We start from the raw sequence: 12,870 nt of genomic DNA on the forward strand, positions 1-12,870 counted from the left end.
TTTCGTTTTTGTCATAAGATGGTATGATGTTTATTTTAAGAGGCCGCATTTGCTGTTGTTCATTTGTCTGGCAAACAGCCCAATCGCTAGGTCATCTCTCTCCACATGATCTATTGATGGCACGTAAAAAAACTAAATTTGAACTATCAAGAAATATCTATGTCCATTGTGTTTGAGCTTGGTAAATACAATGACATTGTTAGGAAGATGCTGATATTAACAATGCATACATTTCACTATGCTTGGACTGATTTCTGAAAACCTGATGCCCGTACTGCCTATTTTACTGATTTTTACCTGCTTGTGTATTGGTTGATTTTGCTGGTACATTGTTTTACTAGCATACATGTTTTGCCTGTGGTTGCCAAGATGGAAGATCAAAGTTCAACAGAATTTACTGCACGCCATAACAATAAACCAGGCTCAGTCATCAGCATAGTCATGGGAGCAAACAAAGGCTGCATTTACACGTGAGACTGTGCTGCCGAGTATATTCAGGCAATTAGTGCTGATGTATAGATACCGTGATCTGCCTCCCATCCCCCTGTTTAACGGCTCTAAGCAGTGTGTAGCTATAAGCCACACCCGACACAAGCTATTGAAATATTAGCTTTTGCAGATGTGAGGGCCGAGGCAGGGAGCTGAAGGGAAAGGGGGAGAGTTTAGATACGTTAATGTCAGATTGTGCTGCTGGAAAACACTAGCAAATGTTAGTTTTAACCATGATTGTGAAGGCCTGTGTATTTTAGACTTTGCATGAGAGTGACTGACAACGGTCAACAATAATATCTGGCTGGCAGCTGTGTTAATAATTAGATGAGCAAGGCAGAGGCAGAAAAGCTTTAGCAGATAATTGATTTTGTGTGCGATAATGAGAAAGTTGTGGCAGTGCTGATGTTTTGAGAGAATACTGAGATGATTTAGGAATCAGTCATCGTGACACAGTCCCACTAGCTTTCCAGCTTTAGTCTGATGTACTCGCCCAGCGATGCAGACTGTAGCTCAGGCCTCTTAGCTGTTCTATTAACTAAATGATTGTTGATGTGGTGGCATCACTGAACATGCTCAGTTTTGCTCATTAAATAAAAGCTCAGAGACGAAACACTTGGGAGGAAGCTCAGCTCTATCTTGGTTAGTCAGTGCACACCCCCCCCCCCCAACCACCTCCCAGTCTTGGAGATGCAGCTGATTAAACCATCAGCATTTAATCAAATGCAATCTAAGACTTATTAGTCTTGAAGGGCAGCTGAAAATTCGTCTGCATTCTGCCATTCAAACGTGTCAGTGATTACGATCTGTGTTGTTTCAAGGTAATGAGATGTGTAACCCATTTTTATTCAGTGTAACCATACTTGGCCTAATTGCTGAAAAAGCATCAGATCAAGGGTGCATGCACATGGAGCTCAGTATTGTTTCAGTCAACATTGTATAGCATGCTTCACATGGTGCATTCCAGCCATTTTGATTCAGTCTGGACTGAGTGGCACAATCTTACAGAAAATGTTACACAGGACATGATCTTTTATACTTATTTGTGCTTTAAGTGTGTTGATGGTGTTACATACATACATTTGTAAATACTCCTTCTTAAAATGGTGTAAATTTAGAAAAGGTCCTGCATGTAGTGAAATTCTGAAAGACAACTTTACAAGGCTTTTAAAGCTTAAAACTAGAGTTGCTCCGATCAGGATTTTTTTGGGCCGATCACCGATTGCTGAAAGCAGTAACGGCCGATACCGATCACTGGGTCTATTTGGAGCGTTTTATTTATCATGTAGCATTATACAGTATACTGTATATTTATTTAATTGGTCATCAAAACAATGTATTAAGTATTAAAGTTAACAGATGATAAAGTATCATGAAATGACAACTGTTTATTTTATTGCCAGGAAACATGGGCAACAAATTCCGCTCAATCTGTGTTAGAGACTTAAACCATAGCACCCTTTGCCTGGTTACTGTGAACATCTTATAGCTTAACAAAATATAGCTTTACTGTGGAATAAACTACAAAAACAGAAAAAACAGCATCTTTATAAATTTACTACAACCATAAAAACTGCAACAAAAAAGGCTGTAGCCAAAATATTTAGGAGATAAAGGAGCACAGGCATCATGAGTCGATGATAAACTCTGAAGTAGCTGCTTTTTGTTCTGGAAAGCTCAGGCAGGTTCTGTGGGTTTTAGGGGGGAGAGAGGAGCGGAGAGAGGGAGAAGGGCTACAGAGAGGAGTCATAACTGCCTTCAATGAGATTTGAAAATAAGGCAAATTTTAAATAAATACAAATAGGCTACAATGTAAATTCCATATTATACAGTCAATTGTTAATATTACATAGGCTACAATATTCATTATAATTACATATGGTTTGCCATTAGTAGGCTATAGGCCTTATATTATTTCAGTGGATTGTTTTCATTTTTAATCCTTGTGCAGGAAGCACAGTCTACATATTTTACATGCTGCCACCGACTTTACCAGAGGGAGAGTAGCAAACATTTTAAATACGGCCAGAAGGTTTTTATTTGACTTTATAAAGGTTAAAAATACGGGAGATTTACGGGGAAAACGGGAGGGTTGACATGAGAGGAGTGTGGTAATGTGAGGCTACAACCACACTGCTACGTTTTTAAAACAATTTTATAACAAAAAAGATCCTCTCCGTCCACAGCAGCGTTTCAGCTGTGTATCAGAGTTGATCTCTGTCTATATTAAAACGACTGAAAACACACATCTAGTGGCCGTTCAGGCAGCCTACACTGGGCATGCGCGTGCCAGTGTAAACATGAAGCAGATGGTGTACTCCGCAGTAGCAGACGATTTAGCGAAAGAAGAAATTAATACAGACCAAGAACCACACCAGACTATCTTCTTTTTTTTGCATTGACCGACAACGAAGTGGGACTGTTACTGAAAGTAACACGGGAGTACAAGAGACGGCGGCGGAAAATGGACTGGGAGTTGTCGCAAAGTAAATACAGCGACATGCACAGTAGGCTAGGCTAACTGTTAAGTTCACACAGTACTTATATTTTAATAAAAATACCAAAACTAAAACTCTGTAAGTAGCGTGTTTTTGCTGATAAGACCGACTCACAAAGCCAAATGTGAGTGTTGTCGTTTTATAAAGTCCTGTATTTTGTCCATCGGGTCAGCAGCGTTTTCAAACAAACATCTTCTTATTCACCGTTTTAACCTGGACGGGAGGCGGAAACGTAGCAAAAGGTCTCCGTTTTTGTAACGAAAACAGAGAGAGAGAGAGGCAGTCAGCGGATTGAGTGGCACCGCTCTTTCCATCAGGAAATTCACACTGAAGGATCAGTCTCTCTCTCTCTCTGCCAGATGCGCTGTGTCTGTTAAACTCCGGTTGCGGGTGGCGTGTGTGAGATAAGCACAGCTGCGAGAGTTTCAAATGAGCGCTCCTGCATGTTGCTCCACTTTCTGCTCAACTCTAATTGTAAATGATTATGTGGGCGCGTTAATCCCTTCTTGTCTGAGAAGGACTTTGGTGCTAGCTAGCTTTGAAAACCGCTCAGACAGCATAGTGAAACATTTTAGCTGCCGTTGAAAATTTGTCTGGCGAGTATTGCATCATCTGATCAGCTTTTCTTATCCGCCTTTTTAGCGACCACCGATCAAACTAGTAAAAGCCATTATCGGCCGATAATGATCGGTGACCGATCGATCGGAGCACCCTTACTTAAAACCCCAATTTTGCCATGGGGACTAGCCTAACATTTGAAGGAGTCTGCACTAATCTGCAGTAAACACGTCAGACCATCATTGACATTCTGCACATTACCTTAGCCTCAGGCAAGTCAAAATTGTGACAATTGTAACCAATATGCTTGATTTAGGAAAGTCGAGCAAATCTGAATAAGACCCTGTACTGCGTCCTGTCTAATGGAATCTGAAGGTTGTGGGTAAATATGTGCGGAGAATCTTTTCACAGTTCTTTAGGATGTGGCTGTAGTGATAATCAGTTTACAGTTGTAGCGCCTGTTGTGTCCCTCTCCCTTTTGTTTTAGTTGAGAAAAGAAGTTCAGATGTATGGGCCTTGGTGCAAATGTGGCAATGACGTTTAGCTCGGTCTGTCTATGAGAAGAGGCTTGTGGGAGTGTGTGAATATTTCATTCGATGTGTGAAGATTCATAGCTGGCAAATGCTCTTGCTAATAGAGCTTCTATTTTTCTACTAATTAGAAACTGCACAATAAGAAACAGACAGTATGGAGTTTTCAAAAGAGCTGTACTTAATGGTGAAGCTCAAGGCTTGAAGACTCTTGATGACCATGTTGATGTAGAAAAATATACTTACCGGAGTGTAATGTTTTTGTTAAATTAGTGATTTGAAAAATGAAGATACCAAAACTTGTATTCTTTAAAGGACAGTGAAAAATCCAGCAAGTTCAGGTCAGCATGAGAAGTCAGAGCATGATCCAGTCACAGGCTCACGGAATTGTAATGTCAACACGAGAAGTAAAACATAAACACTACCGTATTGGCATGAACGCCAGATGAGCTGATTGTACTCCCTTGGTGCTTTTGGATTCTTACGTTACCTTACGTTTTATATTTCAAACTCCTCCTTGGACTGCACCTCCATGTTCTCTGTGCCTGTCGAGGCTCATTATCAACTTTAGCACTGACGTCTGGGAGTGGAGACAAAGCCGGCAGATCGGTGATTGAGTGCTGGCAGTGCACACACTCATTTGGGGTTGGCTTGCACCTGACTTTGGATTGAACCTCCAAACACTGCATAGATGTTGTTGCAGTGTGTCCGTACAGCTGCAGTGAGGGATAGTTGTTCTGTTGCTAATGTGACTTGATGGAGCCTGCGTGCCTGTTGACGTGAAGCTTTGGGGAGAAATTGGTACCAGAGAAGAGTCCTGCTCATATGCATGCACCACCCTGGATCGCCCCATAAAATATTAATGCACCTCGGCTGCAGAGGTACTAACCTTACGCTAAAGTCATTACTTCAGCCTCTGCTCTGTTTAGGGTGTGTGCAGACCTGTGCTCAGAAAGCTTCAGGTTGTGTGTGTATTTGGTGTTCAGTGTATGCACACTCTTCCATTACATCTTACTCTTCTTTAAGCAGGGAGTGGGGCCTGTGATAAGACTGTTATCCTAATTGTCTGTGTACTTAAGGGTCTGTGTCTCTGAGACCGCTATACTTTCATTACTACCTGTTTTTCTACTAGAATCATCAGTTCTATTTAATTACTAGGATGGGCCTTCTGGATTACTTTGCTAGTTTACTCTGACAGCCGGTTGGCAAGCGAATTAGGGGTCATATCATCATATGGAAAATATGTCTGACTGATGATAAACATAAATTAAAGCAGCTGATTAAAATATGGATGCACCAGCCGCTGTGACAGGTGGACCAGCAATATGACACGTATCCAAGAAATACGTATTTGTCAGTGATCTCTTTCTTGGCTCTTACAGTGCTTTAAAAGGCCCCCAATCAGGGCTCCTGATTGGGGGCCTTTGAGGGGGAAAAAATACAACCATATAAGAAATTTCCATCACTACATTTCTTTATCATTAAATTCCCTTTAATCTGTGCTCAGCCTTTATCAAAGCTTAAACATAGACCGTAAGATCCAGTAGCCTTCAGACAAATCAAAACACATCAACATGGAAACTCCTGCACATTGCTGCCGGAAGGGGAAATTATCCCAGGGGGAATCTCACATCATCTTTATTTTAAAAATTCAGGTGTCTCTCCTGCAACTTGCCGTTCACTCTTTTACAATATTGTGTTTCAGAAGTGGCTCGTGTAACTTAATATATCCCCTTATGCATAAAAAATAATTGGCTACATGTAAAATTGATTATTGTATTGCAGTTTGAACTCTGAGCTAAACCATAGGCCCTCTTTACTGCAGACACTTTGACTTTACATAGTAGGAAAAGCACCAGAGTTATTGATAGCATTAATGGTGGCCCCATTCTATTCAAGCTAAGTTTAGTTTGTTTTCATGTCACATTTGACTCCCCTATTTTAAATTGCAAGGCCCCTCTACGTCAGCTATGGCAAAGGGTGACCACAGGGCCCGCCTTCCCTATTTTTATATAGTGAAATCTGTAGCATATATTGAGAGGTGAAATTTTCAGTTTTCAGTAGAGATATTGCTGTAAATTGGATGAAAACGGTTATTGAGCAACACTGAATATTATAAATGAGATTGTTGCCACACAGTTAAACCTCAGTAAAGTAACGTTACTGTACTGAATAGGTCTTCCACTGTTGTTGTCTTGCACCATTATTTTGCATTATTTTAAAGTATGTGAGTCACTTAAGTTACGGCGACTGAGACTGGTGAAGAAACTGTTTACCTGAGTACTGGTAAATTCAATAAATCTAAATTGTAAATTAAACGTTACGAAGCAAACAACGGCAGGTCCGTGCTAATCTAGCTGGCTGCTGCAGCCTTGCATCATTGTTGGTTTTACAAACAAATCACTCCACATTTGCTTTGCACCATTATTTCTTGAAGGCTAAAATAACACTTTGACATAATACCGGTACCAGCATTAACTGATGCAGTAATGCTAGCTTACCTGTCCAGTAGGATGAAAACTAAACAAAGTGGAACGCTTTTCTGACGTTGACCCGTGTTTTCGCCCGACATCAGTCTGATTTTCATTTGTCCTGACAGGCTTTAGCACATAGAACTTTAATTTTAATTAACTTTTAAATAATAAATTTTGTTTTTTTATCCTTACGTGGAGTTTGTGTTGGAGTCTGTGTTTACCTAGGAGCCGGTTATTTTTTGGTGTTATCAGACTCCATTTCGTTAGCTGCGGTGTTGTTCCTGTGTGTACAGTTCAGAATCAGTAGGCAAGAGGCTCAGGAGCGCGCATGAACGTCACAGCCTACGTATTGGATTTCGTAGAAAATCCATCCCAAGTTCTTCACATAAGAAGCAGCATAGTGTCTGTTCCAAGTGACTGAGAAAGGAGGCGATTGGTAAATTTTTGAGAGGTTACAATCCGTTCACAAATAGGCAATACGAAAGAGATTCATTTCATTTAAAAAAAAATACATATAGTCCCTTTAATCTTCAAAAGGACCCCCATCTAATTTTCAACAAATGAAACAAATCACTGGTAGATTTTAGGTTTGGCTCAAAACCTGCTCTGTAGGTACTTATTGTACTGTATATCAAAATATTTACCAACAAAATCTACCCTTGGGTGAGGCAAGGGTTATTAAACAGACCAGGCTTGGTTGATCACAATTCTCTGCAGGCTGGAATCTGCTTTTCTAGGCAGCCTACCTGCTGAAAAATAACCTCATAATTATCAGATGAAAGCACCGTGCTGCTCATTCCCTTTTTTGTTTTTCCCTTCCCCTCCATTACATTTTCTCCCCTAATATATGTGTGGTTCTTCCAGCATGCTCAAAACCTTGCATCCAATGTTTCCTACTCTAAATATGCTGATACTACAAAGCAGCAGGGTAGCAGGAACATATCAAACAAAATGGTGCTTGTGAGATCAATTACATGATAGAAAATGGAGGTTTAAGTCTAGTGTATATGCAGCAGCTTATAGCTGTTCATATGTCAGCGCTTGCCTGCTAGCTGTCTAATCTCTTTTCCCTTACTTTTTCATTAGGAAGAGCTAAAGCTGTTTTTTTTAATTGAGTGTTTTCCTAGTTAATCCCCTGCAGTGTGCTTATGTGTGCATGTTCACACATGTGTTTGTGTGTGATGTATAAACATGTTTGTGGGTCTGTGTCTTTTGAGTTGAAAGTCATGTAAATGTATACGTTTTTGAGAGAGAGAGAGAGAGAGAGAGAATTGCCCATTTTTAAAATGTTTGCTGAATAAAGCAAATATCCCCTGTGTGGCCATGTGCACTGTGCCGATACAGTATTTGTCTTTCAGAGGGGGCTTGATGGTGCTGTTTCTACTATTTCCAGTTGTGTGCTGTGTGGCACTGAGATTATAGCCTTCCATTCATAAGAAGGGGGATTTCTTGACAAGAACCAGCACTACTGTCTCAATAAGCCCCTCAGGATGAGAAACACACACACACCACACTTAAGAGCGGTTTTGATGATGACTCAGTCACACACACAATCAGAATTTCTTAGGTAGACCCACTTAAAAGCGATACAGGTCTCTCTGAGATGCTGAAGGAACCACACTGCAGCCCTCAACCCGCAAAGCACTATCATATCTTGATTCTATTAAAATCAAACACACACACACACACACACACACACACACACACACACACACACACACACACACACACACACACACACACACACACACACACACACACACACACACTCCCAGTGGCGGCATGCCAAGTAGGGCAGGACAACACTGGGGGGACATGGGATGGAGGTTATTTGGCACAATAGGAGGATGGGAGCCAAGCAAGCCTCGAACAGAAACTAGCCTAACACTCTCCGGAAAAAGCCTGTGGTAGCCTATCATCGGGGATCACTGTAATGTCAGATCAGGGGCAGCTGTAGTCTAATTAGAGATGCAAGATTATGTCTGGAGGATGGCCTCTTTAAATCCTGGTGTGGAGGCATATAAATCACTTTCCTCTCCATCAGTTACAAATATTAAGGGCAGCCAGCACCATCCAGGTGGAAATGCCTCTGTGTGTGTGAATATAAAACTAGGTGGTGTAGAAGTGGGTGCAGTTGTAGAAATAAAGATAACTGGTTTCTCATGGGCTAAAGGCATAAGGCAGAATGATAACTGAAAGTGGATATTTATTGTAGTATCTATTACAATGGAAATCTTATCAATAAACTAAGATATTAATTGTGTGGCTGTGTCATGACAGTTTTATAGAGGAAATAATTAGAGTAATGGCATGTAAAAAATTTAACAGAAAATGAGATGAACATACAGGTACAAATGAAACAAAATGAAATGGTTTTATTTCTGGTATCAAAATAATTAAACATAAATCAAGCACAGCTTCCCACTCATACCTAAGTGCTGTCAACACTCCAGTCTCCTTGTGTCATTTACAGTTTTAATGATAGAAAGAAAAAGTGGTTCATCGGTGCTTCATAAAGTCGAGGCAGATGGCCGCCCACCCTGAGCCATGGTTCTGCTCGCGGTTTCTGCCTCTTAAAAGGAAGTTTTTCCTTTCCTCTGTCGCCTAGTGCTTGCTCTTGGTAGGAATTGTTGGGCTTCTGTAAATAACATCATAGAGTACGGTCTAGACCTGCTTTTTTATGAAAAGCGCTGTGAGATAACTGTTGTTGTGATTTGGCGCTATACAAATAAAATTGAATAAAGTCAGGAAAAACAAAGTTAATTATTACAAAGATGACTATAGATGTCTTTAGTAATAAAGAAGTTTTGGATAATATAATACCTTGTGAGTAATGTCACATTTTCAAAATGAAGATCCATATGCCCTGATGTCTTATTTTAACACTGTCTTTGCAGTGCTTTCTCTGATTATGAGGATTGACTAATGACAATTCTATTATTTTTTTCAATAAAAATTACATTGCAAAGCTCCCTGCCAAATGATTTGGCATTTAGTGATGTGCCTTGATGTACCCAAAACCAGTTTTTAAAGCAGTCTTGCCTAAAATATCCGGCCTGTTGAGATGACTAAATCCAATATACCCCATACTGTTGTACAGGGCACATCGCGCTGGGTACTCTGTGAAATGAAATGTTAAGTAATATTAAACTTAGCACATTTCTTTTTCAAAGTGTGTATATATAGCAAAACATTTGAGGTGCTGAATGTGTTGCAGTTAGTCCCGGATCCAGTTTGCTGTTCTGAAATGCATCTTTTTAATGACTCAGAGCCGCATGTTTTAGAGTATAGGATTATAAGATGAGACACCTTCTACAAGTGAACGGTGTTCAAACAAGCCAAATGAACTTCTTAAAATCAGACTCAAGCTTGTTTGAGTTAACTTTCAATTTCTTATATAAGCAGCATTCTTCTGCAATATAGAAAATACTGTGAAATGGATGTATGGTTATTTTGGCAATTCCTCAGTTTTCTTTCTTGAGCTTGTCGGGGTGTTAGCCTCCTTCAGCCTCTCACACTAAGCCACCCTTCTCTCATAATTCAAGGTCAGCAGATATGGTTATATGGATTTTTGAACATCCTGTGCGAAAGCTCTATATCCAGCAGTTGACTGTGACCCTGAAGAGTTGAACCGGCGGCTTTCAGAGCCCTTTTTCTCAGTAAGAGGTTGAAGTCTGCATTCCCTCCCTGTCATTTGTATGTATTGCAGCTCGTGGGGAGGCTGTCCAGTTGAAGGGAGCGTGTGCATTAATACTGGTGTTGGTAAACCTGCGGGTGGTCCTGTGTATTGGCCACAGCAGGGTGGAACAGGCTGTAACCATCACTAAGATGTGGTTTACACTTTGTGTGATTCTGTGTGTGTGCATGTGCGTATGTCTGTGTGGAATATATACTTTTCATTTAGTTTTAACTTACCACGTAGCTCTTGTAAACACCATGCTTACAGTACATACAGTATATGGTAGTACTAAGGCACCACCTCACCATCGAAGTTCTCTGTACTGGCTCAACCAATGTTTTCACAGCCCTCGTGTATCTTGTTTCACAGATCAGGTTTTCCCATATGGGGATCAGAGGGATGCTTTAGCCCTGTTATATGCTGTTAGCTGCTGAGCCGCTGTCTGGTAATGTGACACTGCTATTCTGCAGGGCCCGTATCCCAGCCAGCTTTTATTTGGTAGAGGAAGAACATTGCGTTTTGTCCCACATGCTTTATAATGTTTTTTTGTTTCTGTTCTTCTGGGTGTCACATCTGATTGATTTTTTTATTATTATTTTTTTTGTTCTGTTCATTGTGTCATTCTGACTTGGCACATTTCTTAGCCATTCATACTGTCGGTGTCGTATACTGGTGTTGTTTTTCACAGGAAGTGATCATGAACCATGACCATGAACATTGCTGCCCACGTTGCTGAATATACTCCCAAGGGCATTATGCATGGCAAGCATAAAGTGTCATTGTCAGGAGGATTTGTGAAATATAATATCATCCAGAGGGAGCAGGTACATCAAAAAGAAGAGACAGCTCTTAACACAGTGGTGCCCGCGGAATCTGCTGCTTTGTACTTTACACAGTCAGATATTACAATAGGTGTGTTTGTGTGTACTGAAAGATACAGATTACAACTTGCTTGTTTTATATACAGTGTACACCCCCCCCCAAATACACACACATACAACACATACACACATACACACACACGTACACACGTACGTAGAGAAGCAGTAAAATGTACAGGGCTTTCCAGATTTTATATTTTGTGGGTTGTCTCTGTTCTGCCCACAGTATATACCTATGTTATTTAGTACATGGATTAGGTTTAGGGGTAGTGCAAAATGTCTCTCTGTGTGAGTGGAGTTGGACACCACAATCAACAGAGTTGAGAAGAGATTTTAAAGCTGCATTTAAAAATGTTTTCAGGTTATTTTGTTTACAACATTGTGCTGCATTACACAGAACAGTTTAGTTGATGTCTGTTGTGTTGTTGTGGTTATTACTTTCTTTTATCTCCACCATTTTAAAATGTACAAGAAAGAGATAGAAACATAAGAAAACCTCTCTGTCAAATGTCTCTCCTTGTCACCATCTGTTGACATCCAAATATGTCAGTGTGTGATATAAGTAAAGCAGAATGCTACAGCTAAGAGCACAAAAATATACAATGACGAAGCTTTCAGACATAACGCCACTACATCTAATTAAATGGAATCGACAAAAAACAGGCAGTGTTTTGTTTTGTTAGTTAAATTGTTGACTTGTTGAGCAAGCCTGTTCTGCAGCCTGGCCTTCTGTAGGCCCACTTGGTGTCTAACAAACTGACTTGCTGTCTAACAGAATGACAGGAAAAGATATTTGCTAGCGTGGGAATCCTTCTTCATGAGTCTCATATGAACAAGCCTCACAGGGACATGCTTGTTACTGGAGACGTATCTGCTCGTGCAACGGTCTGTCTGAGTAGGCCTGTGATTATGTGTGGAGTACGGTACATTTTGCCTTTGTAGGAAGGCTGTGTGGGTTTGTTGGTGTATGCAAGCGCTTTGGAGAGTGAGAGAAGCAAGATGCAGCCGTGTGTCCGTATGATAGCAGTGTTATTTTGTGTTTTTTTGTTTTGTGTTTTTTTTAGCAATTTTATTTTTTCCATTAACATTACACCAAGCCAGAGATGTGGCACCTGTGGCTTCCAAGAAATAATACATGTGGAGAGGCGCAAGATAGGAAGTGTCTGCATATGTGCTGAGAGAATATATGGAGACAGGTCACAGAAATAATATGTGACTGTGTGTGAAAGAGAGCGTTAGAGGATGAAGCACTGGCGAAAAGTAGAGGCTATTCATCGTGCAATCTGCTGCGATCTGGGCTCCTGATATCAATACATCCCAACAGTCTGTCTGGGTACTACAATTGTACATTAGGCCATGGTGAGAATTTTAACACTGACAAAGTAGCAATGATAGCTTAAAGGGAAAAAATATTTGCCAAATTATGATCAAATGGACCTGAATCTGCAGACTAGATGTTAGCAAAGCTCTGAATTCCTTTCTAACCCGTAAACTCGGGCATCAACTGTTGTGAGCATGTTGATACGCGTAAGCGTTTCCTGCCATACTTGAAGCTTTTGTTGTATATATGTTGGGGTCAAAATTTTTAATGTGATAGGTGTACAGAGAGATTCTCACAGAATATAGGCTACTGCTAAAAATGCTTATTGTTTATGGACTGCAGTGCAGCAGACGCACTTCTATGATCTCTTGTTTCACCCCAGCACAACTGCAGGGGGCTATGTAAGTGTTGTCTACAATCAAATTGGCAAATAATGTTTT

At 40.4% G+C, this 12,870-nt stretch overlaps 1 protein-coding gene across 6 annotated transcripts in view; it reads left to right on the top strand.

The window, feature by feature from the left end:
* The window catches only part of chd9 (chromodomain helicase DNA binding protein 9), a 114,557-nt gene that overhangs the window by 67,721 nt on the left and 33,966 nt on the right, over positions 1–12,870 (top strand). The window lies entirely within an intron of this gene.

This window comes from Micropterus dolomieu, linkage group LG20, assembly GCF_021292245.1.
Source record: "Micropterus dolomieu isolate WLL.071019.BEF.003 ecotype Adirondacks linkage group LG20, ASM2129224v1, whole genome shotgun sequence".
Lineage (NCBI taxonomy): Eukaryota > Metazoa > Chordata > Actinopteri > Centrarchiformes > Centrarchidae > Micropterus > Micropterus dolomieu.